This window comes from Salvelinus sp. IW2-2015, unplaced genomic scaffold (genome assembly GCF_002910315.2).
Source record: "Salvelinus sp. IW2-2015 unplaced genomic scaffold, ASM291031v2 Un_scaffold3909, whole genome shotgun sequence".
In the NCBI taxonomy this organism is placed as follows: domain Eukaryota; kingdom Metazoa; phylum Chordata; class Actinopteri; order Salmoniformes; family Salmonidae; genus Salvelinus; species Salvelinus sp. IW2-2015.
The window spans coordinates 10,551-38,128 of NW_019945183.1; the positions used below are offsets into that span (position 1 = coordinate 10,551).

The 27,578-nt window shown below is 41.0% G+C and overlaps 2 pseudogenes; both read right to left on the reverse strand.

Annotated features, from left to right (window-relative positions):
* Positions 1–4,910: 4,910 nt before the first annotated feature.
* On the reverse strand, positions 4,911–10,345 carry LOC112076655 (gastrula zinc finger protein XlCGF57.1-like; annotated as a pseudogene).
* A 6,762-nt stretch (positions 10,346–17,107) lies between these two features.
* LOC112076652 (zinc finger protein 585A-like) overlaps positions 17,108–27,578 on the reverse strand; it is a 21,757-nt pseudogene continuing 11,286 nt past the window's right edge.

Genomic DNA, 27,578 nt, shown 5'->3' on the forward strand with positions numbered 1-27,578 from the left:
GCAGTCTTTTCAGAAATGGCGCATGCAGATATGTAATGTGTAACGTTAGCGACTGTTATGAGGCCCCTGGTCTGCGGAACCTGCTTTGGAAGTCTCGCGATGTTGGGCCTCTGGTTTTAGAAACTGGTAATAGTTAAAACATATTGAAATGGTGATCACTGAAAACAGTTTATTTATTGAGCAGAACTGCTACTGCTCTACATACGAACCTATGTTACATCGTTGTATAATCGGTGTGATCCGCAGCAGTCCACGTAGCCGATCATTCTCCTCCTGGTAGTCCACTACGGTTTGCTCAATTGCCCCGAATATCTCCACAGCAGCCGCAGTTAAACGCTCATTTAAAAACACACGAAACGACTGGAGTTTAGACATGTTGCAGTGGACTGAGAGTTGGGTATTCAGCTAGTATGTCTTCGTCCACGAGGAAAGAATGATGGTAACAAACAAAACAAACCCGCTCCCAATTTTACTTCCGCATTGTCTTTTTCTGTTTTTATCAGCGGATGGCGAGCCCATGTGGGTGTTTTTTTTTATACACACCAATGAAAATGGAAATAGATAAGTACATGTGGGGAAACAGTTACATTAAGTAATAGGGTGGTCTCGGGTTATCCTTTATTATTGCATGAACTGAATTGAAAGACTTGCAACGGCTTGGAACAGCGTGCACTTAACCGGAGAATGCAGGACATTATCAAGACATGATATTGAAATGGGGCTGAAAAAACAAATGCGTTTAAAACAGAGTTTGCATGTGTATAAAATGCACTTACACTTACACCCTCTACTCTCTCTCGACTACACCTCCTAGTATCCCTGTCGAGTGAGATGGACGTCAGTGTTCTGGTAACAGTATAACTTCCTCCACTGTCCATTTCCCCATACTGGGCTCGAACCAGTGATCCTCTGATCACAAACACACGTGACTGCCCTACTTGACAACATACCAACTGTTTGAGCTATGGAAAAACACTAAACTAGCTGAGGAGTGAGTTTAAGGTATGTTTTTAACTCCATTACACACCGAGATAAATACAGTTTCAAGTTGGATATTCAACGGATATTCCGCTTTCAAACCTCAATAGCTTTCAAACCACAGACTCCAAATAAGTGTCATGTTGGAAAAATAGCGCACAACATTGCACAGGTCTTATTTTCACGATTTGGACATTCATTTCAATAGCTCTTTGGTCATGTGACCTACTTGACTCAAACAAGGTTCAGAATGTCCACTAACTACCCTTCGATATTGTAAACCCTTTATTTTGTCCATTTTCATCTCACACGATTTTACATGAATTTTTCTAAATTTCAAATTTCAAAAGCCTCCTTGGTCATGTGACCTAGTGACATCAAACAAGGTTCAGAATCCACTGACTATGCCTTCATATCGCACACTCTGATGTTTGTCTACTTTCATCTCATGCTATTAGACTTAAATCTGTAAGCTTTACAGGCCATCTACACAAAAAAAAAAAAAATTTTTTTAACCTAATTGTCACATAACAGCTAACCATTCATTATTGAAAATATAACTATCAAACATGCATTACAAAGACCCCACAGTTGAAGGTGTCCTGCTGCATGGTGTGAGTTATTTCCCCTTCTTTCCACTTTATGTCCGCCCAGTCGTCTTTTCCATGGCAGGATCTTCTCATTTTGAAGTACTCTCTTTTTTATGTAAACATAATGGAATTCTGATTAGTTATAGGCAAATGAATACACAGGCCAAATGTGTATGCTGTTTTCCTTATCACTATAATCTAGTAGTAATTTAGTAGTAGAGGTMATTTCCTTTATGCCTCATTCTACACAGCCTAAATTATAGCCACTGAACTATTTACAGGACAATAATAAAAGTAGCATATAGGATCCAACCCTATCACAGTGTGAATACATGTAGAGCGTTTGTAGACTTTAAGAAAAAAATATGAAGTGACAGTTTCATCAGTACGTGCTTAAAGAAAGTCATATCATAAAGATCACAGATGACAGTGCCCACCAAATCTATGACCAATAGAGAATGAATTGTAAGCACCAAAGTGTGTTTGTCAAAATTATATTTGAAAATGTCAATTGTTGAACATAATACTTCTATTTGCAATAGCAATTTATGATATATGCAGTTGAGGAAGATTCCATGTACCAACACTACATGTAGGATGGACATAAGACATTCCCACATATAGTATTTTTTTTTATTTAACCTTTATTTAACCAGGTAGGCCAGTTGAGGACAAGTTCTCATTTTTCAACTGCGACCTGGCCAAGATAAAGCAAAGCAGTGTGACACAAAGAACAACACAGAGTTACACATGGAATAAACAATCATACAGTCAATAATACAAAAGAAAAGTCTATATACAGTGTGTGCAAATGAAGTAAGATTAGGGAGGTAATGTAACGTTCGTCTTCCTCCTCGTCTGAGGAGGAGCAAGGATCGGACCAAAATGCAGCGTGGTTTGGATACATCCCTTTTAATTATAGCAACGAAGACGACAAAACACTTGACAAATTACAAAACAATAAATGACGTGAACAGACGAACGAAAACAGTACCGTGTGGCGAACAAACACAGACACAGCAACAATCACCCACAAACAAACAGTGAGAACAGCCTACCTTAATATGGTTCTCAATCAGAGGAAACGTAAAACACCTGCCCCTGATTGAGAACCATATCAGGCTAATTGAACATGAACCCAACATAGAAACACATAACATAGAATGCCCACCCAGCTCACGTCCTGACCAACTAAACAAAGACAAAACAAAGGAAATAAGGTCAGGAACGTGACAGGTAAGGCAATAAATAGGCCGTAGTGGGGAAATAATTACAATTTCGCAAATAAACACTGGAGTGATAGATGTGCAGAATATTAATGTGCAAGAAGAGATACTGGGGTGCAAAGAAAATAAAAAATATAAATAACAATATGGGGATGAGGTAGTTGGATGGGCTATTTCCAGATGGGCTATGTACAGGTGCAATGATCTGTAAGCTGCTCTGATAGCTGATGCTTAAAGCTGGTGAAGAAGATATGAGTCTCTAGCTTCAGTGATTTTTGCAATTCTTTCCAGTCAATGGCAGCAGAGAACTGGTGGCCAAAGGAGGAATTGGCTTTGGGGGTGACCCGTGAAATATACCTGCTGGAGCACGTGCTACGGTTGGGTGCTGCTATGGTGACCAATGAGCTGAGATAAGRCGGGGCTTTACCTAGCAAGGACTTATAGATGACCTGGAGCCAGTGGGTTTGGCGACGAGTATGAAGCGAGGGCCAGCCAACGAGAGCATACAGGTCACAGTGGTGGGTAGTATATGGGTCTTTGGTGACGAAACAGATGGCACTGTGATAGACAGCATCCAATTTGCTGAGTAGAGTGTTGGAGGCTATTTTGTAAATGAATCGCCGAAGTCAAGGATCGGTAGGATAGTCCATTTTACGAGGATATGGTTTGGGCAGCATGAGTGAAGGATGTTTTTTTGCGAAATAGGAAGCTGAATCTAGATTTTCATTTTGGATTGGAGATGCTAATGTGAGTCTGGAAGGAGAGTTTACAGTCTAACCAGACACCTAGGTATTTGTAGTTGTCCACATATTCTAAGTCAGAACCGTCCAGAGTAGTGATGCTAGGCGGGCGGGCAGGTGCGAGCAGCGATCAGTTGAAGAGCATACATTTAGTTTTACTTGCATTTAAGAGCAGTTGGAGGCCAGGAAGGAGAGTTGTATGGCATTGAAGCTTGTCTGGAGGTTAGTTAACACAGTGCCCAAAGGGCCAGAAGTATACAGAATGGTGTCGTCTGCGTAGAGGTGGATCAGAGAATCACCAGCCGCAAGAGCGACATATATATATTGATATAACAGAGAAAAGAGTCGGCCCAAGAATTTAACTCTGTGGCCCCCCATAGAGACTGCCAGAGGTCCGGACAACAGGCCCTCCGATTTGACACACTGAACTCTATCTGAGAAGTAGTTGGTGAACCAGGCGAGGCAGTCATTTGAGAAAAAGGCTGTCGAGTCTGCTGATAAAAATGCGGTGATTGACAGAGTCGAAAGTCTTGGCCAGGTCGACGGCTGCACGTATTGTCTTTTGTCGATGGCGGTTATGATATCGTTTAGGACCTTGAGCGTGGCTGAGGTGCACCCATGACCATGCTCCGGATAACGCAGATTGGCATAGCGGAGGGTTGCAACAAATTGAGGCAGATCATTTTAGAAAGAGAGGGTCCAGATTGTTCTAGCCCAGCTGATTTGTAGGGGTCAGATTTTGCAACTCTTTCAGAATATCAGGTATCTAGATTTGGGTGAAGGAGAAATGGGGGAGGCTTGGGCAAGTTGCACACTGTGGGGTGTGCAGAGCTGTTGACCGGGGTAGGGGTAGCCAGGTGGAAAGCAAGGCCAGCCGTAGAAAATGCTTATTGAAATTCTCGATAATCGTAGATTATCAGTGTGTGACAGTGTTTCCTAGCATCAGTGCAGTGGGCAGCTGGGAGGAGGTGCTCTTATGACCGTTCAGGACCTTTAAACAAACCAACCACACTTCTCCCTGGCCAACTGGCTCATGACATCAGATCATGAAAATAAAATGTTAACATCTTCATGATCTTATTGTTATAAAATAATTAATGTATGTTTTGTGCACAAAGTTGATGACTAAAGTCATGTCTTATTTGACATGATCACTTAGTAGACTTTTCAATATGACCCAACCTGGGATTTGAACTGACAACCTCTGGATTTGGGATATGCTGATCTTCCTGCTGGGCCACAAAATCTGTAGAATTTCAGAAGTCCCTACACATTCATTACTATAATACATCTCTGCACTTCAAAATATGCCACTGCACTGCTAATTTAGTCATCAGTTAATCTGACTATTCTCTGTGTCTGAGCGTTTCTTGTGTCTGAGCGTGTACTCTTGATCGTGTACTTATTGTCCACATCCTGACTTTTTATTGTCATCTTTGACTAAATAGATCTTTGTCCTAATTTTCTTTCAGTTTTCATCCTGTTTTCCTCCTTTGTGGATGTTTTTAACATGCGTCAGTAAGTTAGACTTTTGATTGAAGCTTTTCCCACAATCATCACAGCTAAATGGTTTCTTCTCCTGTGTGAGTCAGTTTATGGCTCTTAAGGTTCCCTTGTGAATGAAGCTTTTCCCACAATCATCACAGCTAAATGTTTCTCTCCTGTGTGAGTCAGTTTATGGCTCTTAAGGTTCCCCTTCTGAATGAAGCTTTTCCCACACTCATCACAGCTGAATGGTTTCCCTACTGTGTGAGTCTGGATATGTAAAGATAGTTTCCATTTCTGATTGAAGCTTTTCCCACAGTCACCACAGCTAAATGGTTTCTCTCCTGTGTGAGTCAGTGTATGCTTCTTTAGGGACCCCTTCTGATTGAAGCTTTTCCCACAGTCATCACAGCTAAATGGTTTCTCTGCTGTGTGAGTCAGTTTATGGTTCCTTAGGTTCCCTTCTGATTGAAGCTTTTCCCACAGTCAGCACAGCTAAAGGGTTTATCTCCTGTGTGAGTAAGTATATGCTTCTTTAGGGACCCCTTCTGATTGAAGCTTTTCCCACAGTCATCACAGCTAAATGGTTTCTCTGCTGTGTGAGTCAGTTTATGGTTCCTTAGGTTCCCTTCTGATTGAAGCTTTTCCCACAGTCAGCACAGCTAAAGGGTTTATCTCCTGTGTGAGTAAGTATATGCTTCTTTAGGGACCCCTTCTGATTGAAGCTTTTCCCACAGTCACCACAGCTAAATGCTTCTCTCCTGTGTGAATCCTCATGTGCTTGGACAGATCTCCTTTGAGTTTGAAGGTCTTGCTACAAACAGGGCAGGTGTAGGGTTTCACACTGTGACAGAGTCGGACATGGGCCTTTAGTTTACAGGTGGAGTTGTAGCGTTTTCTGCAGAAGCTGCATTCACGAAGTCTCTTCTTGAAGAGAGTCACATGCTCTGCAGGTCAGCTTTCAAAGCAAACATTTCACCACAGTCACGCAGTGGTGAGTTTTTCTAGACGTGGTGCTGGGTTTGGAATAGTGTTCCCCCATTGATAGGTTTGGATTCAATGGTGGGCTGGGATCCAATGGAGGGCTGGGATCCAATGGAGTGTGGATCCAATGACAGACTGGGATCCAATGGCGGGCTGCTGTCAAGTCCTACTGGGTCACTGCTTACAGCTGACCTGTGGCTGGAGGTATTGTTTTGATTATCTGGAGGGTCACAGGGAATGTAGAGACCCTTAAGGTGGGTCACAGTAACAAAAGGTGTGAGATCCACTTGTTTAGGGTCACGCTCTCGGTTCTCCACAGTCTGGGTTTGGGAGAAGTGAAGGGCTGAAGTGGGTCCTCCTGATCACATTCACTTTTCACACAGGAAGGAGTGAATTTGAAATCAGCCTCCAGCCCTTGAAGCTGCTCTTCCTCCTGACTGGTCCTGAGTTCCTCCTGTTCCTCTTTAATCTGTGGAAGTTCTGGGTTCTCCTGCCCCAGACTGGGGCTCCACTCCTGCTTGCTCAGAGGCAACTTCATCTTCAGAGACAGTGAGAGAGAGTTGCAGAGATTCTGAAGGAAAGGAGAGAGGAGCAGAGGTTATCTATACAGCTTTTAGACATCAGGGTTTTGGTCAATTAGAAGTTAAAGCTAGAATCCTTAGTTGTGCCATCGATTTTTTGACTTACAAATGAATGATATCCATTGATTCTTAAAGAATATAGCGTATAAATGCCTCGAGTTTAGTTCAAACTGTCGTCCCCCATCAGAAGCCCAAATATAAGCTTGTTTGTAAATGTAAAGAAACACTATTTAGCCTCAAAACATGGTTCAAACTATCATTTTGATATCATAGATGGTCAGTCCTTGCATACCTAGCTCTGTCTGTGAATTTGAGAGTGGTTCCATTTCTCCAGGCCATCCCACACCTTTTTACCCTCACCTCTTTTTCGTGACGTCGTCAGCCAACCCATCTATATATGAATGGACAAAACCATTGATCACGTGACATCTTAATTCCTATGTGAAGACTCAATAGCGCATTTGAAACCAAATGAAGTCGTTTACGATGCGAGAGGAGGCCACGATGACGGCTTGAACAGGGACTTTTTACCTGCTGCGTCAGAAAGTAATTCTTATTATTATTGGTTTTATTTGCTCAAGATATAAGAACATTCCTGTGACTGGAATGATAAGTGGATCATTTATTTTGGCATGTCGATGCGAAGTCGTAACAAAAAGAGAAGGGAAGAAGCTAGCCATTCTATTTGCTAATCAACAAGGATAGGAACGTGTTTATAGACAACTGCCAAAACTACTACTCCGTGCAAACCGCCACCCTCCAAAAAACGCAACACGGACTCTTGACATCGTGGATACCCTCTCTTTACTCATCAACTCCAGGTCTGACGCCATTGASACAATGGTAGACGCAAACACCATGGTAATCGAAGGCTTCATAAAGACGAGTRTGCATGTMGTGAAATCAAGAATGTGAAAATGAGAGTGGCTAAAGTTGAAAAGAGTATGGAAAAGGTGGAACAGAATAACAATGTCTACCATAGCCGTCTCACTGATCTGGAGCAATAAGATGGAACCTGAGACTCCACGGCGTGCCCGACGTGGAGAATGTGCGACGTGAGGCTATCCGCATCTGCCAAGAAGTTATGCCTGCAGAGAAGAACAGAGTTGGTGATAGCATCGACGGTGATGCATCACCTCGGCAAGAAAAAACTGCAAAACGATTCAAGACCAAGGGGTATCGTCATCCTCTTCACTGACAGATTCTACAGGGATGCTGTCTGGAAAGCTGCCTGGAAGACGGCGTTCCTTCAGAGCCGTGGTCTGCGTTTCGCCGAGCATCTCAGCCCGGAGGACATAGAGAGGAGGAACAAATTGTGGCCAACGATAAAGAAAGCACCAAATAAGGGAAAGGCTTCATTAACTGCACGGAAATCATTTTTTATTATCACTTTTCATATGCACTTAAAATAGTAGGCAGGTAGCCTAGTGGTTAGAGCATTGGGCCAGTAACTAAAAGGTTGCTGGATCGAATCCCTGAGCTGACAAGGTAAAAATCTGTCATTCTGCCCCTGAAAAAGGCAGTAAAACCKACTGTTCCCTAGTAGGCTGTCAATGTAAATAAGAATTTGTTTTGAACTGATTTGCCTAGTTAAATAAAAGTAGGTACCCCTTTATTAAAAGAAAAACATGTTCAGAATAGTCCCTGATTACAATAAAGAGGGTTTTATTCTCTCTAACTACAGAGAACCCTTGACTTGGTCTTGAACATCATTTTCTGTTGAGTTGAATTTCAAGATCRYGATAACAACCATCTCAGTTAATGGTACAAGCTTTTTTTCCACTTTAAGTTGACTTAAATGGTGCAGATCAAGGTTCCTTATAGCTTACYTTCACTGCTCCTATGTTTCTGACTCATCCTACAGTTGATACTTTCATGTAATCTGTCATGTTTWGTCTTTGTCTATAGTTTCTGTTAATGCTAAGGCGTTCCTAAACAATGTGAAACACAATGCCTTATTTTTATTTGCTAAAAAACTTTGCCAATATATATATATTTTTTTAAATCAAGAGTTGCACTCTTTGATTGCCTTACCTCCCTTATCTTACCTCATTTACACACACTGTATATACACTTTTTATATTGTATTATTGACTGTATGTTTGTAAATTCCATGTGCAACTCTGTGTTGTTGTGTGTCGAACTGCTTTGCTTTATCTTGGCCAGGTCGCAGTTGTAAATGAGAACTTGTTCTCAACTGGCCTACCTGGTTAAATAAAGGTGAAATAAAATAAAATACTGAATTTCTGCTGATACCAACTTCTGGAAGTCACAGTTGGGCACTGATATGTGTCTTTCCCATGGCTCTGAACGCTCCGCTGGGGTCACTACAATAACAAATACCTTTGTTGGTAATATTTTACTCTCGGACTGTGATCACTTTGGTCACTGTATTTGTCTTGTGATGAGTTACAATGACATTACACTTAATACTGTAAACTTCTATGTGTACAAATATTGACAAAGTTCCAGTGAAACTCTGCTTTTCATCGGCAGGTTTTCTTGTCATGGTCCTTAATTTATAAGCATCATTTTTCTCCACACATATTATATATGGAATAATCAGGACACATTGTATAAAAAATACTTCTTTGTTTGTAGAATATTGGTTCCAAAAATAATATCCTATTGGTGAGCCAACTTGTAAATGCAGAGGGTCTTTCACTTAACTATAAGGAATTCTTATCACTTTACAATATCCCTGTGACACCATAATATTTGGAATTGTTTTAGATACCATTCCCTCCAGTGTCGCATTATTATTCAGAAATGTGTTAAGTATACCATAATATTTGGAATTGTTTTAGATACCATTCCCTCCAGTGTCGCATTATTATTCAGAAATGTGTTAAGTATATTTGAAACCAAATACTTTTACTTGGGTAGTATTTTACTGGGTGACTTTCACTTGAGTCAATTTCTTTTAAGGTATCTTTATTTTTACTCAAGTATGACAATTGGGTACTTTTTCCACCACTGATAATCTTTATATATACACACTTGTGTTCCCCCAAATAAAACATGTGTGGTTCAGTAAAAACGGTTAGGAAACGCAGCACACATTCAATCGAACTAAACGCACCCAGCGTTTTGAAAAGTCAGACAACCGTTAGAGTAAATTCAAATTAGCGGGTACGTTTTATTAAACATTCTGGCTTGTACAGCTTGTGAGAGGAAATGTTCCTAACAAATGTAGCTATAGCATCTCCTCAGAGGTGTGTAATCAGCAGCAAAGGAACAAAGTATAATGTATTAGGCAAGGTTGGGTCAATTAGAATGTAAGTCAATTCAATTGAACCAACATTCGAATTCAATTATTGAACAACTAGAATATTTATTCAATCTCAAACTGAAGATAATAAGCTGGTATTTATTTTAAATGTTTTTCCATTTAAAATTATAACTTCAAATCACTTCCTGATTCGTGACGATGTTTTCCTCCATTAATAAAACATATTGAAATGCAGATCGCTTAAAACCTAAACAGTTTATTTATTGAGTTATCTACCTAGCCATCACTAGATCTACATACGAACCTATTCTACATAGTTGTATCTCCGGTGTGATCCTCAGCAGTCTCCGTAGCCGATCATTCTCCTCCTGATAGTCCGCTACCGTTTGCTCAACTGCACCCAAAATCTCCACAGCAGCCGCCGTTAAACGCTCATTTAAAAACACACGAAACGACTGTAGTTTAGACATGTTTCAGTCGACTGAGAGTTGAAGAAAGAACGATGCTGACAAACACACTCCTAGTTTTATTTCCGTATTTTATTTTTCTGTTTTTAGAAGCGGGTGGAGAGCCCATAAACACAACACAGCGCCACAGTGTGGGTGGGGGGTTTTAATACAAGTTACAGACCAATTATAATGGAAATCGATAACTACGTGTGGAAACACGAAACAGTTAAATGGAGTAATAGCGTTGTTATTCGTGTATGCTTGGGACTAATGTGACAGCGTGCACTAAACCAGAGAATGCCATTATCAAGAGTAATTATAAAGACATGCGATTGAAATGGGTCTGACAAAACACTGTAATCTACTTAACACAGAGTTTGCAAGTAAAGAAAATGCACTTATCTGGAGTCTACTGAATATCATTGCTTGAGCAGCATTAGGTCAAAATGGATGAGAAATACTCTTGGACAAATGGAAGGAGATCTTTTCTGGAAAGCATATGTAACAGTATAACTTCAGTCCGGCCCATCGAACCAGGGACCCTCTGCACACATCAACAACAGTCACCCACGAAGCACAAAAGCCGCTCTGAGATCTAGACGTATACTAGAGATATACTACTTCAAGGTCTCAGAGCAAGTGACGTCACCGATTGAAACGCTATTAGCGTGCACCACCACTAACTAGCTAGCCATTTCACATCGGTTACACATACATTTGTATATCTCTGTTTAATCATTACATTATCACATGAATCAAATCAGACTTTACTAATATAACTTTTTTGTTTTTATTAATAAATAATTGATCTGAAACCGACAGCTGGGTTAACTGGTTGTTTAATAAAGAATAGCTCTGTTGCCATAGGGGAACAGGTGTGTGTGTCTGTAGCCAGCTGTGTAGCATGACGCTAAACATTTGACTGTCAACAGCAGGACTCAAGTGTTCAGCCCTGTTTCCATGCAGTGTTCAGCCCTATTTCAAATGACAAGTGTTCAGCCCTGTTTCCTTCACTAATGTACCAGGCTAATCATCCACCGTGTTCAGCCCTGTTTCCTTCACTAATGTACCAGGCTTATCATCCACCGTGTTCAGCCCTGTTTCCATGACTAATGTACCAGGCTTATCATCCACAGTGTTCAGCCCTGTTTCCATGACTAATGTACCAGGCTTATCATCCACAGTGTTCAGCCCTGTTTCCATGACTAATGTACAAGGCCTTTCATCCACCGTGTTCATCCCTGTTTCCATGACTAATGTACAAGGCTTATCATCCACATGTTCAGCCCTGTTTCCATGACTAATGTACCAGGCTTATCATCCACAGTGTTCAGCCCTGTTTCCATGACTAATGTACAAGGCTTATCATCCACCATGTTCAGCCCTGTTTCCATGACTAATGTACCAGGGTTATCATCCACAGTGTTCAGCCCTGTTTCCATGACTAATGTACAAGCTTATCATCCACCGTGTTCAGCCCTGTTTCCATGACTAAATGTACCAGGGTTATCATCCACCGTGTTCAGCCCTGTTTCCATGACTAATGTACCAGGCTTATCATCCACAGTGTTCAGCCCTGTTTCCATGACTAATGTACCAGGCTTATCATCCACAGTTTCAGCCGTTTTCCATGACTAATGTACAAGGCTATTTCATCCACCATGTTCAGCCCTGTTTCCATGACTAATGTACCAGGCTTATCATCCACAGTGTTCAGCCCCTGTTTCCATGAACTAATGTACAAGGCTTATCACCACCGTGGTTCAGCCCTGTTTCCATGACTAATGTTACCAGGGTTATCATCCACAGTGTTCAGCCCTGTTTCCATGACTAATGTACAAGGCTTATCATCCACCGTGTTCAGCCCTGTTTCCATGACTAATGTACCAGGGTTATCATCCACCGTGTTCAGCCCTGTTTCCATGACTAATGTACCAGGCTTATCATCCACAGTGTTCAGCCCTGTTTCCATGACTAATGTTACCGGGTTATCATCCACCATGTTCAGCCCTGTTCCATGACTAATGTACCAGGCTTATCATCCACCGTGTTCAGCCCTGTTTCCATGACTAATGTACCAGGCTTATCATCCACAGTGTTCAGCCCTGTTTCCATGACTAATGTACCAGGGTTATCATCCACAGTGTTCAGCCCTGTTTCCATGACTAATGTACCAGGGTTATCATCCACAGTGTTCAGCCCTGTTTCCATGACTAATGTACCAGGTTTCATCTCCACATGTTCAGCCCTGTTTCCATGACTAATGTACCAGGGTTATCATCCACAGATGTTCAGCCCTGTTTCCATGATCTAAGACCAGGTTATCATCCACCATGTTCAGCCCTGTTTCCATGACTAATGTACAAGGCTTATCATCCACCATGTTCAGCCCTGTTTCCATGACTAATGTACCAGGGTTATCATCCACAGTGTTCAGCCCGTTTCCATGACTAATGTACCAGGGTTATCATCCACCATGTTCAGCCCTGTTTCCATGACTAATGTACAAGGCTTATCATCCACCATGTTCAGCCCTGTTTCCATGACTAATGTACCAGGCTTATCATCCACAGTGTTCAGCCTGTTTCCATGACTAATGTACCAGGCTTATCATCCACAGTGTTCAGCCCTGTTTCCATGACTAATGTACCAGGCTTATCATCCACCGTGTTCAGCCCTGTTTCCATGACTAATGTACCAGGCTTATCATCCACCATGTTCAGCCCTGTTTCCATGACTAATGTACCAGGCTTATCATCCCATGTTCAGCCCTGTTTCCATGACTAATGTACCAGGGTTATCCTCCACAGAGGTGTAAAGAGGAGCTAAGACAAAACAAGGACAACACAATGACGGTGTGAGTCACAACAGAAAAGTGCATCTTAGTGGGACGACTGCAAGGGCACCAAAACCACGTCATTAAATAATTATATTACATTCATCCACGGGTATTCCAGATTATTGAAAGGTAGCATTCATTTCAAGGCTCCTTGGAGTATGAGTGGAACCGACTGAAATTCTGACTGACGTGAAATTGGCATCTACTCAAAGAGGATCGAGAAACAGAAGACCCTTTTCTACTCTCTGTCGTCACCACTTGGGTCATTTGTTTAGTTGTGAGTAAACTATTGACGACAATATGTTGCCATACAGTCGCACAACAAGACAAATCAGCACAGCAGGACAGCATTCAGTTGTACTAAAGTTGTACAAAATATTTTTTAACTAACCGTTATTCAATCTGTGGTTGTACCTCTCCTGTTTCTCCCGCTCTCTACTAGGTCTCCTAGTACCCCTGTGAAATGGAGGTCCGTATTCTGGTAACAGTATAGCTTCCTCCACTGTCCCTATCCCCCATACTGGACTCCAACCAGTGATCCGCTGCTTGCAAACATGTGACCGCTCTCCTCGACAACGTACCAACTGTTGAGTATGGAAAGATATTTACTTCGATAGTTCCATTGGTGACATTTCAAGCTAGCTGTGGAATGAGTTTACGGTGTGATTTTAACTCCGTTACACCCACCCTTCTAAACTCGACTCACGCAGGGACGGAAAGAGAGAGAAGAAATACAATTGACATTCTCTACATTCTCATTCTCATGTTGTTGTAGCCTACTGAAAGGATCACATTAGTGTAATAGATCCACTTCATTGGCCAGCTAGCCGACAGTGGTGTAAAGTACTTATGTAGTACTTCAAAGTATTTTTTACCTAAGTCGTTTTTGGGGGTATCTGTACTTTACTATTTATGTTTTTGACAACTTACTTTTTACTCAATAAATGTTCTCTTTCACCCAAAAGTAGTTTTTTACATTTTGAATGCTTAGCAGGACAGGAAAATGGTCCATGTTTGCAATTTTTAATATGATATCTGAGTGAGACTAACTATAAAATCAATGTGGGGCCCCGGTCGGTAATTCGACCATGATTACTATAAGTTTAGATAGCTGACCGCTAGACTAGAAAATGTTAGCTGACATGGGCTAATTGAGTTACCACAATCAATTTCAATAGAAAGTTAACAAAAATAGATAAGATTCTGCAACCATGGAGAGGTAAATACTTGTCTTTTTATGTAAAAATCACATTGATGAACTCTTTGGTCCAATCACAGTTTACTTACTAATGGGGCTGCCTACTCCAGACAACTTGTTTTAAAAAATCATATGAGCAAAAAATATAGCATTTTATTTCGAATGCTAAGCCAGATAAAATTAAACGTGCCTATTTATATAATGAACATGAGTTTGGGGGGCTAAAATTATTAAAGCTTTAAACCTCTCATTAAATGATTCACTCATACATAAATTCTACTTAAACCCAAAATGGTTCTCCAGTAGATGAAGTAAATTAGTTTAAAAAATTGCCTTTTTGCCTTCATACAGATTACAACTTCTAATTTCCGACTAATTTAAAATGAAATTAAAGTATCACCATTTCTTAAACAAGCCATACAAAGCGGGTTAAAATTTCAGTTTTATCCTCCAGAAAAGATAGAACAAATATTTAAAACATATTATGGTTAAACTCAAATATACTGATTAATTAAAAAAACATTCTTTATGGATTTAAAAAAATATATTATATTTATTAATATTATGAATAGAAATGGAGGAGTTATGTCTCATATGCAGCTATTGAAAATATATAGGAATGTCTGCTCAATCCAAACTTACAACCAACTAACTGATTGACGCATTACCACAAAAATGGAGGAGGCAAGTGGAAGAGGGAGAAGGTAGGGCACTTGTTTGTCTGCCATATATTGAAGATACAAATTGGCTGGAAAGAATTGGCATAATTTGAAAAATATTCCAGTTTCATTTGAGGACAGAAATGTTGACAGCTGCGCAATACAGATTACAAATTAAATGGGAAGAGATTTTTGATGTACCGATTCTATGGCACATGGTTTATGATCTGATACAAAAAACAACACTTGATTCAACACTTCAAGTTCTTCCAATTATTATACAACACTCTTGCCACCAACAGAATGCTATATATATATGGGGCATACAACAATCTCAACTCTGTAGATTTGGCTGCAGAGACAGAATCCATAGGTCATTTATTCTGGTATTGCCCCTATGTAGCTTGTTCCTGGTCACAGGTTCAGGAATGGTTAAAAAAAATCACAACATTCATTTAAAATGAACCTTACAAATAGCAGTGTTGGGGCGATTTGTAAAGCCATAGTGGGTCAAATAATATTACTCGTAGGAAAGGTTTTCATCTTTGGCTCACAATCTGTGAATACTATACGATTAGAAAGGTTAAAAATGTATATAAAACATCACAGCACAATTAAAAAATATATGGCACATGTAAACCAAACGGCGGTGGTCTATGGCGATAGGTAAGATGGGCTGAGAGTGGCATTAAGGAGTCTATGTTCAGTAATGTATGTAAAATGTATGTACAGTACCAGTCAAAAGTTTGGACACACCTACTCATTCAAGGGTTTTTCTTTATTTTTTATTATTTTCTACATTGTAGAATGATAGTGAAGACATCAAAACTATGAAATAACACATATGGAATCATGTAGTAACCCCCCAAAAAAGTGTTATACAAATCAAAATATATTTTATATCTGAGATTCTTCAAAGTAGCCACCCTTTGCCTTGATGACAGCTTTGCCTACTTTTGTAGCAGAAAAGATGTAAAGAACATATGGGTTTATRAAATAAGAGTAAATGTTACCTTTTTAATGAATAACATAACTTCTCTGTAAACAATAAAGGACGTCACAAAATGGTCGCCTAACGTCGTCAGGACGTTGTGTCATGGTTCCCTAGAGGATTTGTCTAGTTCCTGGCTGGTCTCGAGGACGTTTTGAAGGCATTCTTGAGATGTTGTGTCATGCTCTCCTGGAGGTTGTTGTCTAGTTCCCGGTTTGTTCCAAGGACGTTACCCAATGCCGTAAAGAAATGTTCTCCCCCCCAAAAAATGGTTTACCCAAGGCACGCGCACCCTAGTTTCATTACACCTCACCCCTTGTTACTGTTGCCAAGCCCATCAAGGCCCTGATTGTTGAACCACTGATCCAGTCACAGCTCTTTGTCTTTTGCCAATGCTAGGGACAGCCACCCCCACACACGAAAACAGTGCTTTTAACAGTGTTTTACACCCACATATGAGAATGTTCTCTTGGCCGGTTTCCACCCCGGTTACGTAACCCTGAACCTTAGAGGCTGCTGCCCTACATACATAGACTTGAATTCACTGGCCACTTTCATAATGGAACACTAGTCACTTTAATAATGTTTACATATYTTTGCTTTACTCATCTCATATGAATATAMTGTATTCTATTCTACTGTATTTTAGTCTACGCCACTCCAACATTGCTCATCCTAATATTTATATATTCTTTAATTCCATTATTTTACTTTTAGGTTTGTGTGTATTGTTGTGAATTGTTAGATATTACTGCACTGTTGGAGCTAGAAACACAAGCATTATAGCTACACCCGCAATAACATCTGCTAAACACGTGTATGGACCAATACAATTTGATTTGGGACCATGTATTCTGTTTAAGGTTAGTGATACACTGCTAAGCTAAAATGGTGTAAGCAATGACAATATGATTACATTTGACATGATCACTTAGTAGACTTTTGAATATGACCAACCTGGATTTGATCTGACAACCTCTGGATTTGGGATACGCTGCTTCCTGCTGGGCCACAAAATCTGTAGAATTTCAGAAGTCCCCTACACATTCATACCCATAATACATCTCTGCACTTAACAAAATAGTGCCATCTGCACTGCTAATTTAGTCATCAGTTAATCTGACTATCCTCTCAGACTTCATTTACTTATTCCAGCTATGTGTCTGAGCGTGTACTCAAAATGTCCACATCCTGACTTTTTATTTTCACCTTGTGACTAAATAGATCTTTGTCCTAATTTTCTTTCAGTTTTTATCCTAGTTTTCCTCCTTTGTGGATTTTTTTCACATGCGTCAGTAAGTTAGACTTTTGAGTGAAGCTTTTCCCGCAATCATCACAGCTAAATGGTTTCTCTCCTGTGTGAGTCARTTTATGGTTCCTTAGGTTCCCCTTCTGATTGAAGCTTTTCCCACAGTCAGCACAGCTAAATGGTTTCTCTCCTGTGTGAGTAAGTGTATGCTTCTTTAGGGACCCCTTCTGATTGAAGCTTTTCCCACAGTTATCACAGCTAAATGGTTTCCCTCCTGTGTGAGTCCGTTTATGGTTCCGTAGGTTCCCCTCCTGATTGAAGCTTTTCCCACAGTCACTACAGCTAAATGGTTTCTCTCCTGTATGAGTCAGCATATGGCTCCTTAGGTTCCACTTATGAATGAAGCTTTTCCCACAGTCARCACAGCTAAATGATTTCTCTCCTGTGTGAGTCAACATATGGTTCTTTAGGTTCCCCTTCAAATTGAAGCTTTTCCCACAGTCTCCACAGCTAAATGTTCTCTCCCCCACTCCTGTGTGAATCCTCATGTGCTTGGACAGATATCCTTTGAGGCTGAAGGTCTTGGCACAAACAGGACAGGTGCAGGGTTTCCCACTGTGACAGAGGCGGACATGGGCCTTCAGTTTACAGGTGGAGGAGCAGCGTTTTCTGCAGAAGCTGCATTCACGAAGTCTCTTCTTGTGGAGAGTCATATTCCTCCCCACGTCAGCTTTCAGAGCAAACTTTTCACCACAGTCACGGCAGTGGTGAGTTTTTCTAGACGTGGTGCTGGGTTTGGAACAATGTTCCGCCATTGATAGGTTGGGATCCAATCGTGGGCTGCTGTCAAGTCCTACTGGGTCACTGCTTACAGCTGACCTGTGGCTGGAGGTATTGTTCTGATTATCTGGAGGGTCACAGGGAATGTAGAGACCCTTAAGGTGGGTCACAGTAACAAAAGGTGTGAGATCCACTTGTTTAGGGTCACTCTCTCTGATCTCCACAGTCTGGGTTTGGGGAGAAGTGAAGGGCTGAAGTGGGTCCTCCTCTAAGCCATCACTAGATCATACATACGGAACCTAATTCTACATAGTTTGTATCTCCGGTGTGATCCTCAGCAGTCTCCGTAGCCGATCATTCTCCTCCTGATAGTCCGCTACCGTTTGCCTCAACTGCACCCAAAATCTCCACAGCAGCGCCGTTAAACGCTCATTTAAAAACACACGAAACGACTGTAGTTTAGACATGTTTCAGTCGACTTGAGAGTTGAAGGAAAGAACGATGCTGACAAACCACACTCCTAGTTTTATTTCCCTATTTTATTTTTCTGTTTTAGAAGCGGGTGAGAGCCCGATAAACACAAACACAGCGCCACAGTGTGGTGGGGGGTTTTAATACAAGTTACAGACCAATTATAATGGAAATCGATAACTACGTGTGGAAACACGAAACAGTTAAATGGAGTAATAGCGTTTGTTATTCGTGTATGCTTGGGACTAATGTGACAGCGTGCACTAAACCAGAGAATGCCATTATCAAGAGTAATTAAAAGACATGCGATTGAAATGGGTCTGACAAAACAACTGTAATCTACTTAACACAGAGTTTGCAAGTAAAGAAAATGCACTTATCTGGAGTCTACTGAATATCATTGCTTGAGCAGCATTAGGTCAAAATGAGTGAGAAATACTCTTGGACAAATGGAAGGAGAATCTTTTCTGGAAAGCATATGTAACAGTATAACTTCAGTCCGGCCCATCGAACCAGGGACCCTCTGCACACATCAACAACAGTCACCCACGAAGCACAAAAGCCGCTCTGAGATCTAGACGTATACTAGAGATATACTACTTCAAGGTTCTCAGAGCAAGTGACGTCCACCGATTGAAACGCTATTAGGCGTGCACCACCACTAACTAGCTAGCCATTTCACATCGGTTTACACATACATTGTATATCTCTGTTTAATCATTACATTATCACATGAATCAAATCAGACTTTACTAATATAACTTTTTTGTTTTTATTAATAAATAATTGATCTGAAACCGACAGCTGGGTTAACTGGTTGTTTAATAAGAATAGCTCTGTTGCCATAGGGGAACAGGTGTGTGTGTCTGTAGCCAGCTGTGTAGCATGACGCTAAACATTTGACTGTCAACAGCAGGACTCAAGTGTTCAGCCCTGTTTCCATGACTAATGTACCAGGCTTATCATCCACAGTGTTCAGCCCTATTTCCATGACTAATGTACAAGGCTTATCATCCACAGTGTTCAGCCCTGTTTCCTTCACTAATGTACCAGGCTACATCATCCACTCGTTTAGCCCTGTTTCCTTCACTAATGTACCAGGCTTATCATCCACCGTGTTCAGCCCTGTTTCCATGACTAATGTACCAGGCTTATCATCCACAGTGTTCAGCCCTGTTTCCATGACTAATGTACCAGCTTATCATCCACAGTGTTCAGCCCTGTTTCCATGACTAATGTACAAGGCCTTTCATCCACCGTGTTCATCCCTGTTTCCATGACTAATGTACAAGGCTTATCATCCACCATGTTCAGCCCTGTTTCCATGACTAATGTACCAGGCTTATCATCCACAGTGTTCAGCCTGTTTCCATGACTAATGTACAAGGCTTATCATCCACCATGTTCAGCCCTGTTTCCATGACTAATGTACCAGGGTTATCATCCACAGTGTTCAGCCCTGTTTCCATGACTAATGTACAAGCTTATCATCCACCGTGTTCAGCCCTGTTTCCATGACTAATGTACCAGGGTTATCATCCACCGTGTTCAGCCCTGTTTCCATGACTAATGTACCAGGCTTATCATCCACAGTGTTCAGCCCTGTTTCCATGACTAATGTACCAGGCTTATCATCCACAGTGTTCAGCCCTGTTTCATGACTAATTGTACAAGGCTTATCATCCACCATGTTCAGCCCTGTTTCCATGACTAATGTACCAGGCTTATCATCCACAGTGTTCAGCCCTGTTTCCATGAACTAATGTTACAAGGCTTATCATCCACCGTGTTCAGCCCTGTTTCCATGACTAATGTACCAGGGTTATCATCCACAGTGTTCAGCCCTGTTTCCATGACTAATGTACAAGGCTTATCATCCACCGTGTTCAGCCCTGTTTCCATGACTAATGTACCAGGGTTATCATCCACCGTGTTCAGCCCTGTTTCCATGACTAATGTACCAGGCTTATCATCCACAGTGTTCAGCCCTGTTTCCATGACTAATGTTACCAGGGTTATCATCCACCATGTTCAGCCCTGTTTCCATGACTAATGTACCAGGCTTATCATCCACCGTGTTCAGCCCTGTTTCCATGACTAATGTACCAGGCTTATCATCCACAGTGTTCAGCCCTGTTTCCATGACTAATGTACCAGGGTTATCATCCACAGTGTTCAGCCCTGTTTCCATGACTAATGTACCAGGTTATCATCCACAGTGTTCACCCTGTTTCCATGACTAATGTACCAGGGTTATCATCCACCATGTTCAGCCCTGTTTCCATGACTAATGTACCAGGGTTATCATCCACAGTGTTCAGCCCTGTTTCCATGACTAATGTACCAGGGTTATCATCCACCATGTTCAGCCCTGTTTCCATGACTAATGTACAAGGCTTATCATCCACCATGTTCAGCCCTGTTTCCATGACTAATGTACCAGGGTTATCATCCACAGTGTTCAGCCCTGTTTCCATGACTAATGTACCAGGGTTATCATCCACCATGTTCAGCCCTGTTTCCATGACTAATGTACAAGGCTTATCATCCACCATGTTCAGCCCTGTTTCCATGACTAATGTACCAGGCTTATCATCCACAGTGTTCAGCCCTGTTTCCATGACTAATGTACCAGGCTTATCATCCACAGTGTTCAGCCCTGTTTCCATGACTAATGTACCAGGCTTATCATCCACCGTGTTCAGCCCTGTTTCCATGACTAATGTACCAGGCTTATCATCCACCATGTTCAGCCCTGTTTCCATGACTAATGTACCAGGCTTATCATCCACCATGTTCAGCCCTGTTTCCATGACTAATGTACCAGGGTTATCCTCCACAGAGGTGTAAAGAGGAGCTAAGACAAAACAAGGACAACACAATGACGGTGTGAGTCACAACAGAAAAGTGCATCTTAGTGGGACGACTGCAAGGGCAACCAAACCACGTCATTAAATAATTATATTACATTCATCCACGGGTATTCCAGATTATTGAAAGGTAGCATTCATTTCAAGGCTCCTTGGAGTATGAGTGGAACCGACTGAAATTCTGACTGACGTGAAATTGGCATCTACTCAAAGAGGATCGAGAAACAGAAGACCCTTTTCACTCTCTGTCGTCACCACTTGGGTCATTTGTTTAGTTGTGAGTAAACTATTGACGACAATATGTTGCCATACAGTCGCACAACAAGACAAATCAGCACAGCAGGACAGCATTCAGTTGTACTAAAGTTGTACAAAATATTTTTTAACTAACCGTTATTCAATCTGTGGTTGTACCTCTCCTTGTTCTCCCGCTCTCTACTAGGTCTCCTAGTACCCCTGTGAAATGGAGGTCCGTATTCTGGTAACAGTATAGCTTCCTCCACTGTCCCTATCCCCCATACTGGACTCCAACCAGTGATCCGCTGCTTGCAAACATGTGACCGCTCTCCTCGACAACGTACCAACTGTTGAGTATGGAAAGATATTTACTTCGATAGTTCCATTGGTGACATTTCAAGCTAGCTGTGGAATGAGTTTACGGTGTGATTTTAACTCCGTTACACCCACCCCTTCTAAACTCGCTACACACAGGGAGGAGAAAGAGAGATTAGAAATACAATTGACATTCTCACTTCTCATGTTGTTGTAGCCTACTGAAAGGATCCACATTAGTGTAATAGATCCACTTCATTGGCCAGCTAGCCGACAGTGGTGTAAAGTACTTATGTAGTACTTCAAAGTATTTTTTACCTAAGTCGTTTTTGGGGGTATCTGTACTTTACTATTTATGTTTTTGACAACTTACTTTTTACTCAATAAATGTTCTCTTTCACCAAAAGTAGTTTTTACATTTTGAATGCTTACAGGACAGGAAAATGGTCCATGTTTGCAATTTTTAATATGATATCTGAGTGAGACTAACTAATAAAATCAATGTGGGCCCCCGGTCGGTAATTCGACCATGATTACTATAAGTTTAGATAGCTGACCGCTAGACTAAAAATGTTAGCTGACATGGGCTAATTGAGTTACCACAATCAATTTCAATAGAAAGTTAACAAAAATAGATAAGATTCTGCAACCATGGAGAGGTAAATACTTGTCTATTTATGTAAAAATCACATTGATGAACTCTTTGGTCCAATCACAGTTTACTTACTAATGGGGCTGCCTACTCCAGACAACTTGTTTAAAAAATCATATGAGCAAAAATATAGCATTTTATTTCGAATGCTAAGCCAGATAAAATTAAACGTGCCTATTTATATAATGAACATGAGTTTGGGGGGCTAAAATTATTAAAGCTTTAAACCTCTCATTAAATGATTCACTCATACATAAATTCTACTAAACCCAAAATGGTTCTCCAGTAGATGAAGTAAATTAGTTTAAAAAATTGCCTTTTTGCCTTCATACAGATTACAACTTCTAATTTCCGACTAATTTAAAATGAAATTAAAGTATCACCATTTCTTAAACAAGCCATACAAAGCGGGTTAAAATTTCAGTTTTATCCTCCAGAAAAGATAGAACAAATATTTAAAACATATTATGGTTAAACTCAAATACTGATTAATTAAAAAAACATTCTTTATGGATTTAAAAAATATATTATATTTATTTTTATTATGAATAGAAATGGAGGAGTTATGTCTCATATGCAGCTATTGAAAATATATAGGAATGTCTGCTCAATCCAAACTTACAACCAACTAACTGATTGACGCATTACCACAAAAATGGAGGAGGCAAGTGGAAGAGGGAGAAGGTAGGGCACTTGTTTGTCTGCCATATATTGAAGATACAAATTGGCTGGAAAGAATTGGCATAATTTGAAAAATATTCCAGTTTCATTTGAGGACAGAAATGTTGACAGCTGCGCAATACAGATTACAAATTAAATGGGAAGAGATTTTTGATGTACCGATTCTATGGCACATGGTTTATGATCTGATACAAAAAAACAACACTTGATTCAACACTTCAAGTTCTTCCAATTATATACAACACTCTTGCCACCAACAGAATGCTATATATATATGGGGCATACAACAATCTCAAACTCTGTAGATTTGGCTGCAGAGACAGAATCCATAGGTCATTTATCTTGGTATTGCCCCTATGTAGCTTGTTCCTGGTCACAGGTTCAGGAATGGTTAAAAAAAATCACAACATTCATTTAAAATGAACCTTACAAATAGCAGTGTTGGGGCGATTTGTAAAGCCATAGTGGGTCAAATAATATTACTCGTAGGAAAGGTTTTCATCTTTGGCTCACAATCTGTGGAATACTATACGATTAGAAAGGTTAAAAATGTATATAAAACATCACAGCACAATTAAAAAATATATGGCACATGTAAACCAAACGGCGGTGGTCTATGGCGATAGGTAAGATGGGCTGAGAGTGGCATTAAGGAGTCTATGTTCAGTAATGTATGTAAAATGTATGTACAGTACCAGTCAAAAGTTTGGACACACCTACTCATTCAAGGGTTTTTCTTTATTTTTTATTATTTTCTACATTGTAGAATGATAGTGAAGACATCAAAACTATGAAATAACACATATGGAACATGTAGTAACCCCCCAAAAAAGTGTTATACAAATCAAAATATATTTTATATCTGAGATTCTTCAAAGTAGCCACCCTTTGCCTGATGACAGCTTTGCCTACTTTTGTAGCAGAAAAGATGTAAAGAACATATGGGTTATGAAATAAGAGATAGTTACCTTTTTAATGAATAACATAACTTCTCTGTAAACAATAAAGGACGTCACAAAATGGTCGCCTAACGTCGTCAGGACGTTGTGTCATGGTTCCCTAGAGGATTTGTCTAGTTCCTGGCTGGTCTCGAGGACGTTTTGAAGGCATTCTTGAGATGTTGTGTCATGCTCTCCTGGAGTTGTTGTCTAGTTCCCGGTTTGTTCCAAGGACGTTACCCAATGCCGTAAAGAAATGTCTCCCCCCAAAAATGGTTTACCCAAGGCACGCGCACCCTAGTTTCATTACACCTCACCCCTTGTTACTGTTGCCAAGCCCATCAAGGCCCTGATTGTTGAACCACTGATCCAGTCACAGCTCTTTGTCTTTTGCCAATGCTAGGGACAGCCACCCCCACACACAAAACAGTGCTTTTAACAGTGTTTTACACCCACATATGAGAATGTTCTCTTGGCCGGTTTCCACCCGGTTACGTAACCCTGAACCTTAGAGGCTGCTGCCCTACATACATAGACTTGAATTCACTGGCCACTTTCATAATGGAACACTAGTCACTTTAATAATGTTTACATTCTTTGCTTTACTCATCTCATATGAATATAATGTATTCTATTCTACTGTATTTTAGTCTACGCCACTCCAACATTGCTCATCCTATATTTATATATTCTTTAATTCCATTATTTTACTTTTAGGTTGTGTGTATTGTTGTGAATTGTTAGATATTACTGCACTGTTGGAGCTAGAAACACAAGCATTATAGCTACACCCGCAATAACATCTGCTAAACACGTGTATGTGACCAATACAATTTGATTTGGGACCATGTATTCTGTTTAAGGTTAGTGATACACTGCTAAGCTAAAATGGTGTAAGCAATGACAATATGATTACATTTGACATGATCACTTAGTAGACTTTTGAATATGACCCAACCTGGGATTTGATCTGACAACCTCTGGATTTGGGATACGCTGATCTTCCTGCTGGGCCACAAAATCTGTAGAATTTCAGAAGTCCCCTACACATTCATACCCATAATACATCTCTGCACTTAACAAAATGTGCCATCTGCACTGCTAATTTAGTCATCAGTTAATCTGACTATCCTCTCAGACTTCATTTACTTATTCCAGCTATGTGTCTGAGCGTGTACTCAAAATTGTCCACATCCTGACTTTTTATTTCACCTTGTGACTAAATAGATCTTTGTCCTAATTTTCTTTCAGTTTTTATCCTAGTTTTCCTCCTTTGTGGATTTTTTTCACATGCGTCAGTAAGTTAGACTTTTGAGTGAAGCTTTTCCCGCAATCATCACAGCTAAATGGTTTCTCTCCTGTGTGAGTCAGTTTATGGTTCCTTAGGTTCCCCTTCTGATTGAAGCTTTTCCCACAGTCAGCACAGCTAAATGGTTTCTCTCCTGTGTGAGTAAGTGTATGCTTCTTAGGGACCCCTTCTGATTGAAGCTTTTCCCACAGTTATCACAGCTAAATGGTTTCCTCCTGTGTGAGTCCGTTTATGGTCCGTAGGTTCCCCTCCTGATTGAAGCTTTTCCCACAGTCACTACAGCTAAATGGTTTCTCTCCTGTATGAGTCAGCATATGGCTCCTTAGGTTCCACTTATGAATGAAGCTTTTCCCACAGTCAACACAGCTAAATGATTTCTCTCCTGTGTGAGTCAACATATGGTTCTTTAGGTTCCCCTTCAAATTGAAGCTTTTCCCACAGTCTCCACAGCTAAATGTTCTTCCCCGACTCCTGTGTGAATCCTCATGTGCTTGGACAGATATCCTTTGAGGCTGAAGGTCTTGGCACAAACAGGACAGGTGCAGGGTTTCCCACTGTGACAGAGGCGGACATGGGCCTTCAGTTTACAGGGGGAGAGCAGCGTTTTCTGCAGAAGCTGCATTCACTGAGTCTCTTCTTGTGGAGAGTCATATGCCTCCCCACGTCAGCTTTCAGAGCAAACTTTTCACCACAGTCACGGCAGTGGTGAGTTTTTCTAGACGTGCTGGGTTTGGAACAATGTTCCGCCATTGATGGCCTGGGATCCAATCGTGGGCTGCTGTCAAGTCCTACTGGGTCACTGCTTACAGCTGACCTGTGGCTGGAGCATTGTTTTGATTATCTGGAGGGTCACAGGGAATGTAGAGACCCTTAAGGTGGGTCACAGTAACAAAAGGTGTGAGATCCACTTGTTTAGGGTCACTCTCTCTGATCTCCACAGTCTGGGTTTGGGGAGAAGTGAAGGCTGAAGTGGGTCCTCCTGATCACATTCACTTTTCACACAGGAAGGAGTGAATTTGATATCAGCTCCAGCCCTTGAAGCTGCTCTTCCTCCTGACTGGTCCTGAGTTCCTCCTGCTCCTCTTTAATCTGTGGAAGCTCTGGGTTCTCCTGCCCCAGACTGGGGCTCCACTCCTGCTCACAGTGCTGCTGCTCAGGGAGACCTCCTCTTCAGAGACAGCGAGAGAGAGCTGGAGGGAATCTGGAGGAAAGGAGAGACGAGCAGAGGTTATCTATAGAGCCTTTAGACAGTCGTCACTAGCTGGCACAGCCACAGCCATAAACTGAACTCAAGAACCAATTTCTCTCATTGAAAACAGCATGTGACCAGGAACTCTGCCAGAGCACATGGACAGTCAAAGGTCATACACAGTCAAAATCATGTTTTTCATGAAATTGGATGATATTTGAAGAAAACCAGAGTATGACCAAAGTATGAAAAATGACTGTTGCTTCTACATTGATAAAGTTTGATCATAAAGTTACTGGTTCCCTCCCCATGTCAAACACTTCGATATATTAATAAGGGGACAAGCGGACATCACTTAATTTTAATGTGTGCTAACATAATATTCTCTTCTCTTTAAATAAGTACTGCATTGTCACAAACATCGGAGAACTCGTGTTTGCAGAGGGGCGTGGGTTATATAGCTGGTCATGGCTCACATCAACACCATCATCTCAGAAACCCTAGACCCACTCCAATTTGCATACCGCCCAACAGAGCCATGGCTTGGGGTAGAAGCTGTTAAGAAGCCTTTTGGACCTAGACTTGGCGCTCTGGTACCGCTTGCCGTGCGGTAGCAGAGAAACAGTCTATGACTAGGTTGGCTGGAGTCTGACCATTTTTAGGGCCTTCCTCTGACACCGCCTGGTATAGAGGTCCTGGATGGCAGGAAGCCTGGCCCCGAGCAGTTGCCATACCAGGCAGTAATGCAACCAGTCAGGATGCTCTCGATGGTGCAGCTGTAGAACCTTTTGAGGATCTGAGGACAATTGCAAAATATGTTCAGTCTCCTGAGGTGGAATAGGCTTTGTCACTTTGTCTTAGTGTGTTTGGACCATGATATCTATGCAAACTCACTATAACTCTAGCTACATGTACATATTACCTCAATTAACCTT